General features: G+C 43.9%; 1 protein-coding gene and 1 long non-coding RNA gene across 16 annotated transcripts in view; one reads left to right on the top strand and one right to left on the bottom strand.

The window, feature by feature from the left end:
• The window catches only part of Slc44a5 (solute carrier family 44, member 5), a 298,312-nt gene that overhangs the window by 105,137 nt on the left and 171,235 nt on the right, over positions 1 to 21,940 (top strand). The window lies entirely within an intron of this gene.
• On the bottom strand, positions 1,805 to 20,881 carry Gm40185. Of its 2 annotated transcripts, XR_003954594.1 has the most exons (3): positions 15,390 to 20,881; positions 6,845 to 13,028; positions 1,805 to 3,905 (listed from the first exon to the last, which is right to left on the bottom strand). It is a non-coding gene; the product is annotated as a predicted gene, 40185 (long non-coding RNA). The 2 variants fall into 2 exon arrangements; XR_867791.2 differs by lacking the exon at positions 15,390 to 20,881 and having other exon boundaries at positions 6,845 to 13,503.

Consider the following 21,940-nt stretch of genomic DNA (forward strand, 5'->3'; position numbering starts at 1 on the left):
ATCCCATCCCATCCCATCCCATCCCATCTCATCCCACAGTGTTCCGTAAGCAATTGTTCAATAAGGAAACATTTGTTCCCTGTGTCAGAACCCTAAACTTACTGTTCACTGTGCTTTGTGGTCTAGGTATGTGAGACTATAGTCCTTGATTCTCCCTCTCCGTTATAGATGGCGTGTCCTGGAAATTCCTGGGTGCCTCTGTCATTGTGAGTCTTCCAACATAGCTTCTCCATTTTCAAAGTTTTCACCCTCTCATACTTATTTACTATTTAAAATCTTCCCCATCAAAGCTGTAAATTTATGGGCAAATGTATTGATTCTTCCTGTTTTCATGGTTTGAATGTTTCAACATTGGCCATATCAAGAAATTTCAAGAACTTAAACCACATTCTGTAATTCACCATCAGTCATCCCCTTTACAATTTTCTTGGCAAACTCAATGTACTCGTGGAGGAAAGGATACCACCTGGCTCTGTCCTTTAAACCTTGAGTTTTCCCTCAGCCAGATGGAAGACCAGTCATAGTTGAGAGTCCATGTGGGTCTAACTCACATCTGCTCCCCAGACTGCTTTCTGGCTGCACACACCCTGGCTGCACACACTCTGGCTGCACACACTCCCATGCTTGGCTTCTCACGTTGTTGTCCATAGCATGATGGGACTTTCCTAGTAATTCTTCAAGGACATTTTTCTTGAACTTTTAAGGTGGTAACTCACCTGAAGGGTGTAGTGCAAATACCTCAAATATTTGCTTTAACTCATTGAATCCTTCTCCCTGACATCTGCTCAACAAAGACGTTGTTTCTAACAGCCTCTCACTCTCCTTTCTCCACGGAGTTTCCTCACCTGAGGAGGAAGCGATCATTTTCCCTCCTGAGTAGGGGTGGTGAGCCTTGCCGTGCATTGTGTTTGTGTACTACCTGAGGCAAAGAAGACAGCGACTTACTACTAATTTAGAAGCTTGCTGAGTTTCCACCAGACCTTTAAATGCTGCAGTCTCAAGAATCAGTTCTTGCATTTGTACGCTACATTGTGTAGATGATTCACTTTTTTAAGTCAACAAAAGGAAAGAAAATATGCATTCTGGGCTGTTTTTACAACTTCAGCTGTAAAAGTTTAGAAATAACATGGACATGAGGTTCAGGTAGTGATTGAAATATCAACCTCCAGCACTCTTGTTTTCTGCATAGTTATCTTTTTGTCCTGTTGTGCTGGAGCAGATAAGTGTACGTGTTTATGAATATTCATATTCATATTCATATCAAAGGGATATGTCTGTAAATGGCTGCCATGTCAAGAGGTACGCATCGAGAGCCCCAGAATCCCCCCCCGGGACTCTTCTTGTTTCTCTTACTTTTCTAACATCACCAATTCTTATCAGCAGTGGTTATTTCTGCCCATTTTCTATGACCAAGAATTGAAGTTATAGAAGTGAGAACTGGAGAGTAGGAAGGTGGCCCAGTGGCAGTGTTCTTGTCTTGTAAGTGTGAGGACCTGAGTTTGCACTCCCAGCATCCCTGTGAAAGCCACACAAGAGAGTGCACAGTTGTCGTCTCAGTGCTGGGGAGGCAGACACAGGAGAGTACCTGGGGTTTGCTGGATAGCCAGTCTGGCTAAGTCGGCGACATGTAGGTCACTAATTGATGGAACCTATCTTAAGAAATAGGGTAGAGAGTGATTGAGGAAGACATTCATCCCCTGCCTTCGACCTGCATATACATGCGCGCATACACACACACACATACATGCATGCACACATACACACATGTGAGCAATTTTTGTTTATGCACTAAAGTACCCTGAGGTAAGGGAAAAACTTCAAATTAATAATTTTAATAAAAGCATATTATACACATGCATGCAACAATATCTTTTTATCAACATAGAATTATAAAATATGTCTAGTACTCACAAAGCTACCCATGTGGCTCAGCTGCCTCATGTAAATTGTCAGAAATGGTTCTTTAGAAGGAAAACGAGAAAGACTAGAACAGAAAGTTCTGTCTCCGTATTAAAATAAAAACGTGAACATACTGAGAAGCAGGGGGAGATTATAGCGTAACTCTCCCTAAACTCTGTGTGGCTGCTCAAGTCGTCACATCTTCAGTGTGAGCACACAATGGTAAAAGTCACTCACCTTTGCCTATTTTGGTGACCTAGTGTGGTTACCTAGTGTACCACCATGCTCTGCATCATGGTGGCTTGGCTGAATGTTACACTCCTGTAATTTTTTTCTGGCCACTCCCACAGCCACACACACACACACACACCCTTAAAAAAAAAACTGACATAAAATGATGGCAGGCTGCTCACCTGTCTGTCTCACGGGAGAACTTGTTTTATAAACAGACAATTGGAATGGGCCTGGCACTCCAGAGACTTGTGGGAGCCAATGCTGTCTCTGAAGAGAATGCCATTCCTGGACTGGGCTCCTGGGCTCTTTAGTAGAAAATGCTTAATATGCAACATCACTAAGGAGAAGAATTAATTCCTGTTACCCAAGAGGAGATGCTGTGGAGGCTGTGGGCCTTTTGTGCTTATTCTTGTGGCTGCGGCTGCGGCAATGATCAAAGCTATCGACAATAATACCTTTTGGTCACCTAACAAATGTCACAGGGTGTTTTTTAAATCTCACCGGATTCTCAGAGTTAACTTTGTGTCATGGGCGAGAAAACGATGAACCAGGGAAGGTAAGGAGAGTGTGTGCGCCTGAGCTGACTGGGGATGGTTAGACAAAGTTGCTGGCTAAGCAATGACCAGACACCCTCCTAAATGTCCCAGCCGCGCTTGGACTACCACACTGCTTACACTTTACATTTTTAAGCCAAAACACTATTTTGACTGTTTTAAAGGCAGGGCTTCTCTTTGAATCAATGTGCAGGACCCAGGGAACTTAAGTTTTTTCCTTAAAAAACAGAGGGCTAAGAATGTAGCTGAGGTCCCGAGTGTGCCCTCTGGCATCACGTGATGCCAGCCGTGGTGGCACACGCCTGTAAACCAGCACTGAGCAGGTAAAGCGAAGGGAACATCTTTGGTTATGTAGTTTGAGACCAGTGTAGGCTACGTGGGACTTGTTCTCAAGACGTACTAAAACTAATAACAGAGAGGCTGTATTTTATCTTTATCTTCTTTGTGCTTGATTAGTCTATAAGTGTCCACAGTGCCGCCAATGCCATACGTGACTAACTCCATGTCAGTTCACATTTCCCACAAGCCTGCGTTTCAGTACAATGCTGAGTGCTAAAAGAAGGTCCTAAGATAAACACTTGCCATGTGTGCGCGCGCGCATTGCATTGTGTGCCCTTGATGAGTGTTTTGCACATAGTAGCTCTGCTCTCGCGGGCGGTGGGAGACAGCACAGAATTTTGCCAGTTATTTGTTGCATTAAAATTGATTGCTCTTTCCTCCATTGCTTTATGCTGACAAAAACTATTGTTGCACTCACTGGTATCCAGGCATTGATTGTCACATTGGAATTCAGGTCTTGGAATCCGTCGTGGGCATTATTTCACCACAAAGAACTTCAGGAACGCTGTTTTCATTGTATTGGAACAATCAGCCTTGTGGTTGTGACTCGAGCAGATTAATTTGGGGGCACATATGTGCCAGAGAGAAAGCAGGGCTTTAAGGAAAACTATAGAAGTTAATTATTTTGCTTAAAATGCCCTCTGGCAATGCCGTTCTTTACTGGTAATTGCTGTCTCTCACACCTGAGGCTTTCGATTCTGATAAGTCATCAGAGAAGCGTGACTTCTCAAAAAGAATCTTTGCCCAAGAACCAAGCGTCAGCTCTTTCAGATGTCTGTCAGTTTACTAATGAGTCTAACAAAACTGTCACAGTCTTCCTGGCCCACAAGGTTCAGTACTGCAAGATCCTCCTTCTGGTGGCATCGTTTGATCATGCTCCTTTCAATGTAGAGAGAAAACGGGCGGGAGAGTGCTTTGAACTTTACAGACTGCTTAGCGGACATGAAAGGATTGCCAGCATTATTGGTTATGTCTACCAGAGTTCTCATAACGAAGGGAGGCTAACTTAAAAGGGAGGAGAGATCTTCCACCTTTAGATTGGTGCTAGCTGGGGGAATGTGAGCTGACAGGGAAATATCAGGTCTATTGTCTGTTGTTACTGCCTTTCAGGCTCCCAGCACTTGGCAAAAGGGGATGAAATTGAGGGACCACAGAGGAGACAGGAGATAAGAGGGAAATAATACCTAGAAAGACTTTTGCTGAGACAGGCTGTGAAGATCGACACCTTGGCTCTATTCATCTGTGCTTACGTTACGTCTCATACTGTTCACTGAACCAGATTAAAATCTTGGACTTAATTAAATGCTCAAGAACCTGTCTCAGGATTGATATAAGCTACTGGCTTTCCGAGGTTCCTTTAACACTCTAAATTTGGGTTGGGTGAGGCAATGGAATCAAGAAAGGGCACGCTGGGAGGCCGCCGTGTCCCTAAACTTGTCTGATAGGTCACAATATTGTCATGACAACCCCACAACGCAGGGCAGGTTCTCCTCAGTTTACACACAAGAACAAGGCAGCATCAAGATTTAAAAGCGTCAGTTTAGGGCAGGCCATACAGCTAAGCAAGCGGGGAGGCAGCACACAGGACTAAGTCCTACCTCCCTCTGTTGTCCTTGGTACTGCACCTACTGCAGTGACTTCTCAGTGAAAGGCTTATTGATTTGGTATCTTTGTTACCACAGTAATTTCCTCTGTTGTCGCCAATAATTGTGTTTATGAAAGATGAAAAATGATTAAACTTGTTTTTGCAAATGAGCACCAGTGTTTATAACATGTATAATATGTATTGTACATAGAACCCAAAATTACCCAATGACTCTAAGATGTTTTATTTCTAATTCATATAAAGTGAAGAAAAAAAAAATCAATGAAACCAAGCCAACCTCCTATTTCCAGCAGGGGAGATTTGCTCTTCCCCAGCAGGCACTCCAGTATCCAATTCCTCTCTTTTTGTGGTCCTTCCATCGTAAACACGTATGATATAAGAGGTCCCACAAAGAGGAAGAAGGCAAGTGCGACATTTATTTCTCCTTTTCTGGAGTGTTGGCAGGGCCACCTGGTTGCGAGCCTTGAGAGCAGTGTTCTCTGGCTGATGGAGTTCCAGCTTCAGGAAGCTCTAACTCTGTCTTGCAGATTTCAGCCACAAGTATTTTACCAAGTGGGCTGGCTAACTTTATGGCAGCATGACCCAAGCTAGAGTCATCTGAAAGGGGCAGACCCCTCAGTTGAGAGAATGATACCATAATACCTGGCTATAGGGCATTCGCCTAATTAGTGATTGGGAGAGCCCAGACCCTTGAGGGTGGTTCCATCCCTGGGCTAGTGGTCCGAGATTATATAAGAAAGTGGGCTGAGCAAGCCAGCAAGCAGTCAGTGTCCTAAGGTCTCTGCATCAGCTCCTGTCTCTGGGTTCTTGCCCTGTTTGAGTTCTTGCCCTAACTTACTTCAGTAATGAACTATGATGTGGAAGTGTAAACCAACTAAACCGTTTCTTCCCAACTTGCTTGTGGTCATGATGTTCCAACACAGCAATACAAGCCCTAATTAGGATACCAAGTATGTTGCTACTGCACACTCAGAACCCCCATCCTCCTAGTCTCTGAAATTATTTCTCTGTGATTTTCTTTTCTTTCTTCCTTCCTTCCTTCCTTCCTTCCTTCCTTCCTTCCTTCTTTCCCTTCCCTTCCCTTCCCTTCCCTCCCCTCCCCTCCCCTCCCCTCCCCTCCCCTCCCCTCCCCTCCCCTCCCCTCCCCTCCCCTCCCCTCCCCTCCCCTCCCCTCCCCTCCCCTTTTCTTTTCTTTTCTTTTCTTTTCTTTTCTTTTCTTTTCTTTTCTTTTCTTTTCTTTTCTTTTCTTTTGAGACAGGTTTTCTCTGTATAGCCCTGGCTCTCCTGGAACTCACTCTGTAGACCAGGCTGGCCTCGAACTCAGAAATCTACCTGCCTCTGCCTCCTGAGTGCTGGGACTAAAGGCGTGGGCCACCACACCCGGCTACTCTGAGATTTTCTACTTGGTCACAAACACCATATATTTATGATAGTCTACTATATGTATTAAGTAAATATAAGAGTTTCCAAGGTTTATTTCTGGCCACTGCAATTGTAGTGTGGGTAAATATGTATTCTAGAGGTGGATAAAACCAAGTTCATGGAGTCTGGGCTCCATAGAGTCTCATCTAAGCATTTTGATGTCTGTCAGCCTGCGTTATCTGATAGATGGCTTCTGAGAACACCTGGCCACAGATCAGTAGCTGGGAGACTTTAACAGGCAGGATCTAGCAATGGTGAACATCACTCCTGCTCCTAGGGTACTACCTAGAACTGTATCATGTGACCACACCTAACAGCAAGGGGGCCATGGGGTGACATGTCTGATAAAGACAGGGATAATGGTTTCTAAATAGCTCATTATTTTCTGCCTCAGTGAGGAATGCTTTTTACAATATGTTTATATTGGCCACATTTGTCCATTTGATAAATGACTAAGTGTGTTCAGTGTATTGCAAGAGTATTAAAAACTATTGCTGCAATCCTGTGGGCAGTAAGAGGTAGATCTACAAAAAAGCGGCTTGGCAGTGGCTAAAAACTCCTGTGTACCATTTGAGTATGTAAAATGTGCTTGCACATATGCAAAACTTGAGTTAAGCCTGATTTGATTATATTTGCTAAGAGCATGAATTTGACTTCCCGTGTGCTGTGTATAATTCTGTCGTTTGAAAGATGGTGTGTACTCGAAGCGCTCCCTCTGCTCTCTCATCCTGAAAATTATCCTTATTTGTAACTAGATAGAATTTGTTTCATGAAAAATTCACATACTCACCGACTTAGGAACGTGGCTTAGATAATCTCAGCTTTCTTCCTCTAAGCACGTCTGGCCTCAGTCCCTTTGCTCACAAAGACATAAACTGACTGCAAAGCTCTCATGGTCCTGTGAAATTAAAAGTATTTTTGAAGTCTAATTAAGAATAGCTATATTGGCTAGGAAATGTTAGCATTAAAGTTAAAGTCTGCTTCTATTTGAACAAAAGACGAGGAGGAGGAAGAGGAGGAAGAAAAAGGAAGGAAGGGAGGAAGGAAGAAAGGAAGGGAGGGAGGGAGGAAGGAAGGAAGGAAGGAAGGGAAGGAAACCTGTGTTGGTCTCACTATTTACAGTTACCAAGAGCCTGTAGAGCCACATTTATATAACAAGTATTTCTGATGTTTTCAAACCTGTCAGGCCTGTGAAGAACAAATGTATAGTTATCATTAAATAAAATATGAATAACTCAATTTTCTGGGTGTTTAATTGTGAATAATAATCTCAAAAGTTAAAACTATAGAAAGGGGCTGAAGGTAGTTCACTGGTTGAGCATATGGATACTGTACACATAGCCCTGATATTCAATGCCTAGTGGACACACACACACACATACACACAGAGTGGGAGCCAGGCTATGGGATGGTATTACCACATTACCACATTCAGAATGGGTCAGTTAAACCTGTCTGGAATCACATTCATAGACCCACCTAGAGGTGTATTTCCATAATTTTTCTAAATCCCTGCAAACTGACAATGAAGACTTGCCACCACAATGTCCTAAACTCAACTATGCTCTAATTTCTGTTACTCATGAGGGAAGTATAAAATAAGCAATAATTACGAGCTTCGGAGGTAGACAACATAGAGAGTGGTGAAATTATACAAGAAGTTGACTGGTTTTTTGTTTTGTTTTGTTTTTGTTTTTGGCTGGAGAGATGGTTCAGGTGGTTAAGGACACTTACTGCTCTTGTAGAGGACCCCAGTTCAGTTCCTGCACAAAGACATAGACACACACAGAGATAAACACAGACATAGACACACAGACACAGACACACACAGCCACAGACACACACAGCCACAGACACACACAGACACACACAGACACACACAGACACACACACCCGCACACATGATCTTGGAGGCCTACTTCACTAACTTAGATATTTAATGGCCTTCTCCCCATGTCAGGGACAGTATGTCAATCTGAGCATGACCTCAGACTCTATTGGCAGCTTTGGATGGGCTAACTCCTATAGAGCCTTCCAAATTTACCTTTTCCTATTGTTGAAAATGTCTGATTTCACTTTTTCCTAACAAACAAATTAATATATATGATTTTTGAAGTAGAGTTTCTTTGGTGGTGACTTCCTCCAACACGTCATTTTTATTTATTTTTTAAAGTGACACAATTAACTTGTATTTATATAACACATTTTTGCAAATTCCCCAAGATAAGAAATGTAAGTAAACCTGCAAACATGGAGTAATATTTCATCTCTCTCATCTCTTAATTCTCTAGACATTTTAGCAATGCTTCAGTTCCAGGGCTTCCCCATTCCAATGGTTCTCAATAGATTTTTTTTTAAGGCCATGTCCAGAGTCCAACGTTTCATCTTGTCTCAATTTAGGACTTTTGCTTTTTAAGCTTTCTTTTTCATTAGATATTTTCTTTATTTACATTTTAAATGTTATCCACCCCCCTTTCTAAATCTTTTTAGGTCTATCACTCAATGGTCCCCCTGCCCTGTAAAGTTCTGTCGATAAGTAACATACCCTGAGATACTCTGATGTAGCTTGTGGGCTCATAGAACAAGCTATCTTTAAACTTGTTTTCAGTTCTAGAGCTCTGATATTAATAGAAGTAGTTTTAGTAAAAGATATCTTTATTTTGGGGCCTTGCAGGCTCCTCAGATCTACTGTTTTGTCTTGCTTCATCTTATTGGTTTGGTGACAAGGTCTTCTACGTAGCCCAGGCTGACCCAAACTCTTTCTCTTTCTGCCGCAGAGTCCTAAGTCCTGGGATTGCAGCTTCCCACCAGGCCTGGCTGTCAACAGCTCATTGCTTAAGTCAGAGTAGATGGTCTCCCTCCAGATAGCTTCTTGTTTGCTTCCAGATCAGCCTCGGTCTGTGCCGTTTTCCCTTGGTCCCAAAGCAGCAAGCTGTATCTATTTCTTCTCTTTTCCTTCACTCCTTCAAATGTGTAAAGACTGCTGATATAATCCATTGCACCCAGCAGAGATCAGATTCTTAGAAAATACGAGTGGAATATCTTTAGCTTAAGTGCTTTCCCTCAATCTTCCAGCGTCCCTGGCTGATCCACCTTACTCCTCCATGAGCTCTTGCCTATCTCAGTCTACCTCACACCTCCATGAGTGCATGCCTAACATCTCAGCGTGCTAGGTCCTTTACTCTGTGAAAAGGTATTTCTTTACTGTCTCAGATTTTTCTATTCAATCAAGTAATACAGAAATGAGACACACCTGAGGCTGGAATGTTACTCATCTTTCATCTTTAAAGGAAGCATTTTAAGAGTCTGTGGGCCACACTGCACGTCTATTTCTGTTTGCATCTTTCATGTCTTCTTCTGCACCAGTTAAGAACAATAATTCTAGGACTATTGCAGTCTTTGAACTAAAACAAATGGAAGATTTTTATTGGGCTCACGTTCCTGGTCTTTTAGGGCCAGAAGAGGTTTTAAAGTGATTTAACCAAAATATCATTTTTCAGACAAGAAAATGAAAACAGGATTGCTGCTATTAGTACTATGTAGGTGTGCACATGTGTGTGTACGTGCGCTGTATTTGTATGTGAGTGTACATGTGTGTGCATCTATGCTCACCTGTGTATGCATGTAGAAGTCAGAGGTCAGTTTCTGGTATCTTTGTTTATCAGTCTCCACCTTATTTATTAGAAACGGTTTCCCCCTGAATCTGGAGTTTTCCCTTCTAATGAGACTAGCTGACAAGGGAGGTCCAGAATCTGTTTCAGGCACACTCCACCATGCTGGGCTTTGTACGTGTTTTCTGAGGATACAGACTTTACTCACTGGGCCAACTCCTCAGCCCATTTGTTACTGCTTATGCATTGCCTTGCTCATTTTGGTCTCCTTGAGAGGTGTTGTTCCTTTTGCCTTCATTACACAGCGGTAAATAAAAGAAGCCCATGGAGGTAAAGTGGCTCCCACCTCACACAGCTTAGAGATGCTAACGTTGGGTAGTGGATCTATTTATTGTCCTCTCTGGTTGCCATCGTAGAACCATGTATTACCCAACCGATAGATAGGGTGAAGATCTAATTAGATGCGGATTAGAGCCAAGGCCTGTGCGTTACACATTGTGGATGTTCTTGGAGATGTTCAGAGATGCTTAGTGTTTAAACTGTGACAACTGGATATCAGAGGATGGCTGGAGTAGTAGGGACAGATACAGAAAGGAAGCTGGTGAGACTGTAGTATGACAACAGCCGTACAGAGATGTCCCAGGAGGTTGGATGGTGTGAGAGTCTGTATGTTTAACGAAGGTTCAGATGCCGAGAGACCTCTCTGTGCATCCAGAGGTGTGGCTCAGAGGCTTCCATCTTGCTACTGAATGAACTTTCTCTAAATGGATCAAAACAAGGGACCCGAGTGAAGCCCATCCCACTTCTGCTAGACCCCCATCCTCCCTCTTCACGTCTCTAACTTCTGCTAAAGCTCCTCCTTGACCGCTGTGTGTTTTCTGAAAGATTTCCTCAGCGACTCTCAATGGCCGCCCAGATAGAGGTAACAGTGCGATAGGACCACACTTCCGTTGGCCTCTGTTGAGCTGGGAATATTTGAGAGACATGATGTAAAGTCATTATTGACATCGTTTCCCTGATGAGTGGCTCTCTTTGGAATAATGCAGAGGTTGAGCAGGGAAGGCATGGAGTTCAGGCTCCGGGGCAGCTTCTTGCTATGGTGTGAGCATCTCCAGGTAATGTTTCTCCCAGGCAGTGTGTCTCCTCTGTGGCCATCATTCAATGCCACCTCTTACCTAGAGAACAGCACGAGGCAAGTGTGCGTGCTAAGTAGAGAGAACAAAGGTACAAATTTTCACCTAAAGGACTCTGCCTGGTGTTTCCCTCCTTCATCTCAGCTCCTTCCAGGACTGTCTGTAGTAGTGTGGAACTCTAAAACAGTTAAGAATCTTGTGGAATGCAGCTGGAATGTCTCCCCCCTCCCCTGCCCAATCATATGACAGAAGTAAACACACTGTTACCTGTAAACTTACCGCAAGTTTTGTTCTATAGTGGTCAGCCGAGTGATGTCCACTCTGGTGGCCTGGATGACCTGTCTACAAAATGGTAAAAACTGAGGAGGATCTTGCCCCATGGGTATGTCCTTAGAGGAAAGGGTTGGAACCGTCAGCTTGGATGTCATGTGTTCCAGCGAATCCACATGCACCTCATTATCTAGGCCAAGACTTAATAACAAACACAAAATGGATCTGTTAAATGTAGATTCATCAGATCTGTCACCCACAGTGAGTGCCTAAAAAGCAGTGGAAGAAGTAAACTGTGTGGCAATAAAGCTGTTGAGTTTTCTGCTAGCTCTTCCCTGTTCCTCAGCTCCTGCCATGATCCTAGGCTCGAGGTCTTCTGCACCTGTGGCTGACTTAATGAAGGAACGCTACATATTCAGTGCAGTGGCTTAACTTCTCAAACTTCTATTGCCACACAGCTTCGAAGAAACAAAGAGAGTCTAAAAGAAAGACCTGGAATCTGAGACACAGGCATAGCACAGACCCTATTTCCTGGTGGTGGAGATACTTGGCTTACTGAGGTCCTGTGACACAGTCACATGGCAGAGAGGTCAGCTGGCTGATCTGTTCATTGAGCTGTATATCCCACAGTCATGTGGGATAGACACGAGACAGTCTCAAGAGGCCACCTCTGAGGAAAACGACCATCTTATTAAAAACTTAAGAAAGGAAGATGATTTATAAAAACACAGGGATCACACAAGACCAAAAGTAAATAAATAAAATGGAAAATTAAGAGTAGAGCTAAGAAAAAGAGGCCCTAAAACACAACTCTGGCTGTGGTGCTGCAGTATGAGAGGCTGAAAGGGAGGTTTGATTTGTGAGTCATTCCTTGAAGTGAAAAGAGAAGGCTGGGGAGCTAGCCCAGCCGTGAACTCTTCATCCCCAGAAGCTACCTGAGAGAGCCAGCTGTATAGCCCCATCTGTAATTCCAGGTGGGCAGATACAAGAGGCTTCCCAGATACTATCTGACCAGCTAGCTCAGCCTGATAGGCCTGGGTGCTACTTTGAGACCATTGCAAAACAAAGCAGATAGCTCTTGAGAAATTTCACCCACGATTGTGCACATACATGTGCCTGTGCACATACATGCACACTCGTGGGAACATGAACACACAAAATGAACACATTTAATAAAACCAATAAAATAAACATGGGATTGTTCCCAACCAAGCAGGAAGGGATAGGAGGCATCTCTCTGACAACAGAGTTGGACTGGAACATGAAGTTGCTTTTAGCAAAGAGCATTAGACGAGGAGCAATCTCAAACTCCCTAAAAGGCAAACACCCAAACGTCATTTTCTCTCCTGCCTTCCCAAAACTGTCAGGCCCAGGCTATAGCCGTGCCCTTGATGGTGGTGAGTGATTTGGGACCAGCCACAGTTGAGTCAAACTCTCAGATGCTTTCTTTTGGAAAAAATCCCAACACAATTTCATTTTGAGAGCTGCCTCTTATTCCCCCCACCCCATAAACCAGAATTGTTTTTAAGTGCTTCATCCAATTCTTGCTCTTGGATATCCTTGAGGAGGTTTTGTGAGGTTGTATGAAGCACTGTCCCCTTTGGAGGTTTGATAGGGCCCCAGGAGGTGTTGGCAACTGCTTGTAATTTTCATGCAGGTAGGACATCCAACTGAACGCCAGACTGTAATTCCACCAGCAAGTTCAGATGGCATTCAGAGCTGGAAGGTGTATTGTGAATGCTTTATGAATAACACCATATTGCCAACACTGAATTACAGCTATGTTTTTACAGGAGGGCTAGGAATACCAGGGACATAAAACAGTTTTATGGCCAGTTACCTTAGAGGTTGAGGGAGATGACGATTCGTCACTTCAAGGTCTTTAATGCGTGCCACAAAAACAGATCGTGCTGTGTTCAGGCGTGATGGCCTGCCCCCGTTTAGTGTGCTGGAAGAAGGACTGGAGAATAGAGGTCATAGCAGGCTGAGAGCATCATGGAGTTTGTGCAGTGGGGGCTGGATGTATGAGGTGTCCGAGAACCCTGCAGCTACTGTGGAGACACAGCCCTAGTCCTTGTAAGTGCTACATTTATACTTTAATCATAAAACTTCTATTAAGACCAACCTTTCAGTGAGGGGCCATTATCTAAAAAAAAAAGAAAAAAAAAAAAACCGCAGTCATTTCAGCTGCTAGATGAAAAACTTGTATTGTAAGAGCCTGAGAAGCAGCGACTTGAATGTTATCATAAGCTAACACACGGTCCTGAGGTGCCCCACTGCTATCTCCCATCCCAGCGCAAGCTTCAAAACTCCAGCCTGCTTGATAATTGTCAGAGTTATTATAATTTAAGCCATAACCAATTATGTATGCAAAAAACACTGTCAGAATGATCATTGGAGAGGAAGAACACAAAAATGTGATTTTTTTTCAGGCTTGAGATTAATGAACCGTCAACAATGTTATTAATTTTGCAGAATGGCACCAAGCCTAAACATCCACATCTCACAATGGTTCCACTTTCATTTCGAGACAATGGATCCAGTGGATACTCTGACTGGGTCAGGAAGGTGCCACTGCAAGTGCAGGGCACAGCCCTCCTGCGTTCTTGACCTGGATTTACCACAAAGCGTTTCTCTTCCTTTTTCCTCTTCATATTAGCCTGGCATTGTGTGGGTGTTCTATTGCCAGTGGCACAAGAGGAGGGAAAAAAATGTTCAGGTATATTTATTTTTCTAAACATTGTAGTTGGATTGTTTTCTTGGGTGCTAGCCAGATCCCTGGTAGAAGTGGAGATGCTCACACATCTGTCGTGTGATTTAGCCTGGCCCGGGATCATGTAAACACAGACACAATACTTGGCACAAAACAGATTAGAAGTTGGAAATTAAGAATGACCAGGAAGAATAACAGTGCAGTGGAGGGGCCAGATGGTTCTCCATGAATGGGTGAGGGGTGGGGCACAGAGCAGGGTGGAAGAAGCCAGTGGTTCTCGAGGACTGGCTGGGAGGTAGAACACAGCTGGACGGAAGAGGCTGGTGGGCTTTCCATGGTGGCGCTCAAGAATGGGCAGAACTTTTGGGCGGAGCTAGCTAGACTATTTGATTTCCCTGTACACAGAGGAAAAGCAGAAGGACTTAAGTAGCAGCACAAAGTTTTAGCGACTGCAGAGAAAACAGAAATGGCTGTTGGACTAAGGGCGGGTGGAGAGGGGTGGGGAGGTGGGGGAGGGGGCGGACTTGGTGAGCAGCAGAAAGATCGGAGAGCCAGGGAGCGGTCTACCTGGAATCAGTTAGAAAGGAACAAAAATGTTTTTTAAAAATTTAAAAAGAGGCATCAGCTTCCTCTGCACCCCTCAGGACCTTCAGCTAACTGGAGAGATGGCCTTCCCCTGCGGAACCCGGCAGGGACCCTGGTTAGCTGGAGAGGTGGGGCTTCCCCTGCAGTGACTGGGCACAGGCTCCCCTTAGCCGAAGGGATGATGGTCAGGCTGTGGTGTCACCCCTCTCTTCCCACTGCCCTTGGCCATGCACATGCATAGCTGCATGGATTTGATGGAGAGAGGATTTGAAATGAAGTCCTCAAATAAACAGTGAAACTTCCATCTTGGAGACACTCTTTAAGGCCACAACGCAAGTGGTAACGAAAAAGGTGTCCTTAGGATCATCATGGAGTGAAATGTCATAAGCCATTAATTTTATGAAACTCCAAACAAACCACAGTCAAGCCTCTAAAAGATAAGGAGAAAAACAAGGCCCAGGAATCACTGAGACAACTCTAACTCTCCGAACGAACGCGTAATTAATGATTTTTGACTCAGTTCTCCTAAAAACAGTTCTGTGTTGTATTTGAAGCTTTGTTGTGTTTTAATTAGCCCTTGCGTTTTTCTCTTGAAGCCCTGGAAATGTGGCCTCAGAATTTTCTTTTAATTGGGGAGTTGGGAGTGGGGAGTCAAAGCAGAAGCAGCCATGGGTTCTTGCTCCCTGCCACTCTGAAGACTGGGGCTGAATGTGACTCACAAGGGACCACAGGATGGAGACCTTGTCTCTCTGCTGTTTCTTTATACCTGGCCACTCTTGTTTCCCTGTTGCTCAGGGGGAGGGGGGTGGGGGGGGGCACACTTCTCTGGCCTGGGAGGATAGCTGCTTCCAATTACTTCAGCTATGCTGACTCCTCCTCCTGTTTGATGTAGGTTTGGCTTAGAGATTACTGTCTTCTGGAAGTAAAACCTCCCCCTCCTGCATACCCTCAGTATGCGCTTCTCCTGCAGAGTCCCTATCTCCGTACGCATCACACTGTGTAATGATTTAGATGTCTACTTACCAGGCCATAGCAGTCCTCGCTGGACCGTGAACTCTATCTCTGGGTTCCACAGGGCTGCGTATCCTATAGCGTTCATGGAAGACTTCTTTGGTAGGGTTTCATTTTAGCTGTGATGGTGGGTGATCAGCAGAACTGCAGGCTTCCTTGTGTTCTCTGAAGCACCCACCCTCTTCTCTCCTGAGTGTGGTTTGCACTGTGGTTTTAAGCTAGAGCCCAAGGGTGTTTGAAAACCAAAGCTTTAACGGCACTGGTGGATCTCATCCAGCTTTTTAAATATTGCTTTGAGGATTGCTTTGAGAGGTTTGTTGTTCTCAAAATCTCTGATCCTTTCTGGTCACTCCTCATTGTTTTTACAGAAACATCTAAATGTGTAGAAGATCTTTATGTGGTGTCTCAGGAGATGATTGCTCATAAATAGTTGTGTGTAAAAGAACTTTTTTTTTTTTTTAAAAATTCATAAGACATCCTTGAAGGCCCCTTTCTTTTTTGAAGGGCAATTCTTCACTTTAAGAGGCAGGACACATCGATTCTGCTTTTCATTTGTCTCATAAGCACAACATTTTTTTTAGCCCAAAGGTGTAATATATTTTTCATTTTACACCATAATATTTTGCTATATCATGTGCTTTTTGGTTTCAGGGTGACATAAGACTAGGAAAGGGAAGGAAAAATAAATAAATTCTCTGTGTTTTGGCTGGGAGTGGATATCAATCTGCATTCAAATAGGCAGCATGGTGGGACTGACTTCTCACCCAGTCTGCGCTGGCATTCTTTAACTCTGGAATCTCATCCATGAACCACTCACCAAGCCTTACTGACTATAGTGACTACAAATAGGTTGCTACTCCTTAAAGAGTAGCTGACATAGGTGGTTGGTAGTTTACCTCTGGATATTATGAGGATCTATCTAGTAATGGATGTGAAGGAAGTGGCTCCAAATACCACTGCCTTGTTCCGAGATGGGAACGAGCAGAGCAAGAGTGTCTTCACAGGTTACACAGAGTAGTGATAGATGTTCTTAATTACCCGTCAGAGCCTCAGAGGGACCCCATGTCTCTGTGAAAGCTGTGTGTGAGCAGTTCTCATATAGCCGCTTCCTCTCCACTCTCAACCTTCGAAATGGTGCACAGTCTTTTATGCAATTAGCCTTGTAGCGTGTTCAATCATTCTGTTACTTTTGGATAGTGGAGTACTGCCATTTCCCCTACAGTTCTTAACGTTGTTGTGATGGATAACTGGGAAACTGTCCCCATATTTTGACTTTCCAAGGATGTCAACTTTTAGAGATGATGAGTTGTGTAAGAGTAGAAAACTAATTCAGTTTTCTGCTCGACATTGAACAAATATCCAAGGACAAGGCAGTTGGCTACAAGCTGGGAAAGGGTGGGAAAGGTAAATAGGAAAAAGGCTTACTCGGGGTTGATGTGAATTTTTTTCCCGTTGTGAGAATATTGGCAATATAAAATAATAATAATAACAACAACAACAACAATAATACTCTGGTGGTTTGAATGAGAATATCGTCCGTAAGCTCATGTATATGAATACTTGATCCCCAGTTGGTAGAACTATTTTGGAAGGATTAGAAGGTGTGACCTTGTTGGAGGAGGAGTGTCACTAGGGTCAGGCTTTGAGGCTTCAAAAGTCTCCTAGCAGACTCATGTGCCCTCTGTCTCCTGCTTGCAGATCAATAAGTGAGCGCTCAGCTGTTTCTTCCACTATGCCTTGGTTCTGCCATCATGGATTCTAAGCCCTCTGGAACTGTAAGCTCACGTAAATGCTTTCTTTTACAGGTTGTCTTGGTCATGGTGTTTGATCAGAGTGGTAGGAAAGTAACGAACGGGTCAAGGCAACATAGAAGAAAGACTTTATTTGGGTTTACTTTTCCAGAAGCATAGAGTCCATCATTGGTGGGGAGGTATTACTAAGATCAGGAAGCTGAGGGAGAGAGAAAGACAGAGGGTGGGGGAGGGGCACAGTCTGAACTGGAAACATAAAGGCAGAGAGGATGTGAACTGGAGTGGGGTGAGAGTACTTACTCTAACTCTTGCCCTGGTAAGACATTTCCTTCAGCAGGGCTGCAACTCCTAAACCTTGAAAACACTGCCACCAACTGAGAACCAAGTGTTTAAATATACGTGTCTCCATGCAGGGCATTGCTCATTTGAACCACCATAAAAAAAAAAAAAAAAAAAAAAAAAAAAAAAAAAAAACCAACAGAGATTTGTGGATGATTTCAGTTTCACTGTCTAGATCAGTATGCATGTGCATGTGTGCCACATGTGTTTATGGCTACAGAGGCTAGAAGGGGGTGTTGCATGTATACCTTTGTGCTTGAGTTTTAGTTATAGACAGTGCTGAGCTACCCACTTAGGGTGCTAGAAACTGAACATACTTGAATCCTTAGGAAGGGCAGAAGAGCTCTTAACAGCTGAACTGTTTTTTGTTTTTAAAACAAAATCCCATTTGTTCAATTTTACCAATGAAGACACAGAAGGCAGATGCTGGGGTAGAAGCCTGATGCTGAGAGAGGCAGAGAAAGCACCAGGTGCCTTTCCTCCTCAGCTGACAACCCTGGAGGCATGCACCTCTCTCACACTGTCTCAAAACACCCTTTTTTAAACTGAATGTCCCTCCTTTCTACTTCCTGTGCATCTCTGTCCTCCCGGCTCCCTTACTCTCTCTTTTTTATTAACGATCCTTTGTTCACTTACGGTCAACTGGTTGCTTGTTCCATCACTTGACCCATGGTTGGCTTTATTTAATCTCGCTTACAACATTCAAGCAGAAAGCTCTTGGATTAAAGGTGTGTGCTAAGGCTGAGCCACACCTCAACTAGAAACAGGTTTTTCTGGCAAAGAACACAACCTCAGGGTTCACAGTGTGATCAAATATCCTGCAACAGCTATCTCCCTAGCCCTCTTTGCCCCCGTTGAATAATTTATCAGAATTAGTTGAATGGACTCTAAAAGTGTCTAGGAGCTATACAGTCTCATACAAATGGCCAGTGTTATAGGTGAATTGATTAAATAAATATGCAGGGAATTGTGCATTTATAAATTAGTTCAGATGTTCCAGTTCTATTAAAAAAAATCTTGAAGGAAAGGGTTCGTTTTTTATTTATTTCTTTCTTTTTAAGATATTGAAGCCCTGAAAAGCTGAGCTTACATTTTGTGAATATGTTTATTGTTCTAACCACATTTCAGCTACTGGCACTAGGCTACAAATTGCCACTCACTCTACATAAAGTTGGAAATAGACAGGCCACCCGGCAGCAATGCAGACTGCTTTAATGATGGTCTCTCTTACAATACCACTTCTTATTAGCATAATATTACAGATACCATTTGTATCCAGAGTTCCAGAGTTCAAGAACAAAATGTTCTGAGCTTCTGCAGCAAGGCTCTGTCCTATGGACAGCACAGGGAATGTGTATTCAGTGCGGGTGACTCATGTACAGATCAGTAGTACTGCTGCTCCAGTCACTTGCCTATAGAAGCAGCTCATAGAGGAGCTATTCTCCACTTCTACGTGTTGGTTTTGAGAGGGCTGCTTTTGCACAGGGATGCTTCTAGATTACAGTGGCTATGTGTGTTAATCTTGATTATCAGTTTGATAGACTGGGAAAAGCCTATAAGACTTTCTCTGACCTAATGAATGGGTTAATTCTTCCGGGAGTCATAAACCGATGGCCTTGATGGGAGGTGATAGAAAGTGGAGCTAGAACATTTGCATTTTAGATTTTTTATGTATATGAGTATTTTGCTTGCATGTATTTATGTGCCTGAAAAGGTTAGAAATGGGGTCAGATTTCTTGAGTTACAGGCAGTTGTGAGCCCCTGTGTACATGCTGGGAATAGCTCTTGCCTCCTAAACCCTCTCAAGGTTGCATCCAATTCTCTATCCATTTATTGTATCTTCATCATAGCCATTGGAGTCTGCTGACTGTCCTCCATGCCTGTCTCCCTCAAATCTACCATTGGTGATGCTGTTATCAGTGATCAGCATTAAGTGTATGCTCTTCTGACTGAAACTCTGCAGCATTTCGGAACCTATATGATGCTGGAGCTCTTAGGACACCAGTGCCCTCCAATATCTGTTTTTTCCATTCCCTTTGCTCTTGTGAACAATACATTTGTCATGCTGTGTACCCAGCAAGTCTGGGACACTTGTTCTCAGGTAAATCACACACAACACACCTTTTTACCTGTGAGCTTTCACTTCTAGCTTCCCTCTTTGGCCAGAAACATACTTCTGTTTACACCATCCTCTGCTTATTTCTTCCTTACTTCTCACGACTCCAGTGAGTTCTCCCCAGCTAGAGTCCTCCATGATTGCACCTGACACATGATATTGAAGTTCTGTTTGTATTTTGGGCTCTCTTACCAGGTGGTAAGCTTACAGAGGGTAAGTAAGGACCAGGTCTGTGTCCCTGCATCCTTGGTGTTGGGTGCAGGGTAAGTGGTCAGCAAACACTTCTTCAACTGACCTCAAGGATGTGCCCCCGACTTCCTTATAACCAGCCTCATCTAGCACCACACGCCTCACCCCATCAGGCAGCTCAGAGAACGTCTACAGTTTCTTTAGTATTCCATGCTGACTTCCAAGGGCTTGCAGGAGGATGCTCTTCCAAGAGTCTGGGAGTCCTTCCCTCCTTCCTTGCTGTGCAGTCAGTTACTAGCTACTCTTTTAGATGGTGGCTTGTCTGGGATGCATCTTCCTCTAAAAACTCAGTTCTTCCTTGACAGGTCAGACCAGGAAATGCACTTTATCTTCTTCAGGTATCTCCTGTGACCACAGCCCAGGTTAAACTGGTGGTCACTTGGGGGACTACTTATCTTTATTCCTAGCCTGGGAGTGCCACTGCCTGCTACTGGGTCTATGATATGGTAGAAATTTGAGAGAGAGGGAGGGGATGAAGGAAGGGCAGAGGGAGCAGGTAAAGAGGAAGGAGGACATAGTTTTTCTTCTTATTTTGAGAAGAGAAAGAATTAAAATCTTCCCACCTCTATGTGCACACATGTGTGTGCTAGTGCACGTGTATATGCATGTGCACACGTGTGAGTGCTGTGTGTGTGTGTGTGTGTGTGTGTGTGTGTGTGTGTTGGGTCTTCCTCAGTAGGCTCTCCCACTGGGACAAGAGGCCTGTTAGTTAGGCTAGACTGTGAGCCTCAGGGATCTGCTTTGCCTCTGCCTGTCCAGTGCTGGGATTGGAAGTGGTTGCTCCCTTCCCGGCATTTTATGTGGGTGCTGGGGATCGAACTCAGGTCTTGTGATTGTGTGGTAGGCACTTTATTAACTGAGCCGTCTCTCACCTCCAAGAACTAAACTTTTGAGAACCTAGGAGGAGGCTCTCACTGAGTGCTAGGTGTTAATCTGGGTAGTATTGGAGAAGAAAGCAATCAGACACAAGAGGCTTGGAAAAGAGGAAACACTGAAAGTTCACAGTGTGGGACCTGTGCTTACTCAGGCTTAGCGGATGTGTTATTTCCCCATGTGTTCTATAAAAGCTTGTTTCTCTCATTAGAAAACTTGTTGACCTATTGGAGTAGCCCACAGATAGTTTATTTGGTAATATCCTTTGCTTTATTGGGGAGGGTGTTCTGCTTAAGGGGGCTGTACGATGCCTCTTAAGCTGGGGCCCACATTCTCTGGGGGCTGTGATGCCGCGAATAAGCAGAAGCATCCTCCTGTGTCTGAGGATTTACTCTCAGCTGCAGAGCTTCTATTTAAGCATGGCATAATGAAGCCATTACCTTTCCTACAGATTTGTAAAAATAATAAAGCAGAGAAACATCTCCCAAATGAATAAAAGTGCAAGAACCTTTTATATTCAAGTGAGAACAGGAATGAGAGGGAAAAAAGGGAAAATATCAGCTTATAAAATATAGAGAAATTTAGGTTACATACGAGAGGCTGCCCAGACTCCAGTAAATCTTTGCAGTTTCGATCACGAATGCTGCAGGTCTGAAAAGATACAGAAGCAGGGAATATTCTTATAGAGTACAAATTCCGTGCCCAAGACCCCAGTGAAGTGGCACCAAAGGGGGAGCTATGTACGCTGGTCATTCTCCTTCTCTGTGACTTAGATTCTTGATGAGGAAGGCTGCTGGAGGAACTACAGAAGGAAGCCAATGTTACCCAGATTGGCAGTTTAGGTCCTTTGCTAGAAGCTGATTCAGTCGCATGTTTAAAGCCAGAAGGAGATGAGACACAAGGGAAATGGACAACACTCATATGAAGATGAGCGCTGAGGTGCTCATGGCCCCAGCTGGCATAACCACAAAAGCAAACGCTCAGTTACTAACAGTGACAAAGTGACATTGCTGGGGCAGTGTAGGGCAGGACGTTAACTGATCCCCAGAACCCATGAAAAGGTAGAAGGAGAGAAGTGATTCTGTAAGACTTTCCTGCACACACACACACACACACACACACACACACACACACACACACACACAAATGTGAACACACACACACACAAATGTGAACACACACACACACACAATGTGAACACACACAACAAGACGTTTAAAAAGGAGCTGTATTTT

This window comes from Mus musculus, chromosome 3 (genome assembly GCF_000001635.26).
Source record: "Mus musculus strain C57BL/6J chromosome 3, GRCm38.p6 C57BL/6J".
Lineage (NCBI taxonomy): Eukaryota > Metazoa > Chordata > Mammalia > Rodentia > Muridae > Mus > Mus musculus.